We start from the raw sequence: 1897 nt of genomic DNA, 5'->3' as shown, positions 1-1897 counted from the left end.
ACTACAAGCGAACTAAAGGACGGCCAAAATTAAAACCATCGTTAATTATTCACAAAGTGTTTCCAGCTCTCGTTGTAAATCTAGTTTCATGTACGAAAATAGAAGATCAATTATATATGCACAATTGTTGTTTTACTATGTTTGAGGAGAATGCACCCTACAATCATTGCTTCTTTAGCATTGCTCCCCATCCCCTGTATTTTCTAAACTTCAGAATGTTTGTTTTCTTTTTCACCCTATCAATTGTTTATCCATAAATTCCATTTATCTTATTTTGTAACGTTGACATATTATGTACTTAGGCCCTATACTTTATGAGAAAAAATGTATTTGTGTTAAACAAGTTTTGTTGGAGATGGAAAAAATGAATGAATAAATGCACGAATGAAAGGACATCCCTGCGTATGCGATGACCACGTACGAATACTTAATTCATGCAAACCATTTTAACAAATTTTGTTTCCAACAACCCGAAAGCTTGTACAAATCTAGCCCGATATAGCAATAACGTTTGGATGTAAATTGGATTCCGAGTACACTCAAAGTCAAAGGAATGGTTTTCTTTCTCCAGAAATCAGTTCGCTTCTACAAGAAAACGTGTCAACTGGACCATGGGGAAGAAACGTCACAAATGTAAGTACGTGTTTATACGTGTATTGTAGATGACGATAAAAAAATCTTCGGAGAACATGACGACGACGTGCGCATGACTGTTGCATACACCTGCTGCGCGAACACTATGTACCGCAATTGGTTAAAAGTTTCCCCGCATGTTTAATTTTATAACTCTATTACACTGTGCGCGACCTCTCGTGGATCCATAATGGCCAGAGTGGTTGGTGGTGCGTGCGCGTTGCTGCTCTTGTATCGAATCTGCAATCGGCACACAATACAGTACATGATGCAAGCAGCTGCTAACAAAAACGCAGTACTTCGCGATGTGATGTGCTTCGTCTACACGCAGTTATAGGTTACAGGTACAGTACATGTACGTGGTGGTACATGGTGGGTACCATAGAGTCTACTACATTAGTATCACGGTCCGGTCTATAGAGCTCCCGGCCCCCACAGGCGCTTGTGTGGATGACAGAAGGTCTTGAAACGTTTATGTGCCTACAGTTTTATAGACGTAAGGGAACGGGAGTAGACTCTTCACGTTGTTCTGTTTTGATATTGACTAACTTGGAGCGTGCAAGTACAGCATGAAGAGGTGCATGTCCGTCATAGGTAGTTGACTGTCTTCATATAAAACGGAGCGCATCTACACAATTGTTATCTAAGCACGGAGCTGGAGCCGGGTCTTTATCATCGATACGGACTGTTTCCTGTCGGGGAGAAGTCGGCGTCGTTGACGTTGTACCTGGCCTGGGTAACCGATCGTCCGCACGAGCGTTCTTCGTTAGCTCTTTGTAAATTTAGTGTTCAGTTCAAGGTTTTACTCAGGCTCTGAAATTCTCTCTTTGAACTGTTATGTGGAAAGAGAAAGAACTATCGACCCAGTATCACGATAAACATTGTTGAACGTTAGCACCGTATGTAACGGTGTTAAACGTAGGCCCTATGTCAAGGCAGAGAGAATCAACCGACATCAACGAGTGATTAACGCATTGCGTGCGTTGAAAATACAAGTAACAAGGACAGACCTTTTACCAGAGACAGATCTTCCACAACAGACTGAGTGTTAGGAGATCTGTATCCTACATTCAGTTACAAGAATAAGGGCCAGAATAAGCATCGATAGTCAAGTCTAGACTGAGGTCAGCTCAGGTACCAACATGATTTTAAGGAGACAAAAGTGCTTCCAATCCCACTGAACTGACTGCATGTTGTAACTAATTTCAACATGACGTTGAATTTCAGGCACTACCTGAAATTGAAAGTGAAGTCAGCATGGGAA

This window comes from Diadema setosum, chromosome 13, assembly GCF_964275005.1.
Source record: "Diadema setosum chromosome 13, eeDiaSeto1, whole genome shotgun sequence".
Taxonomy (NCBI): Eukaryota; Metazoa; Echinodermata; class Echinoidea; order Diadematoida; family Diadematidae; genus Diadema; species Diadema setosum.
Note: the sequence above shows the minus strand (reverse complement) of the source record.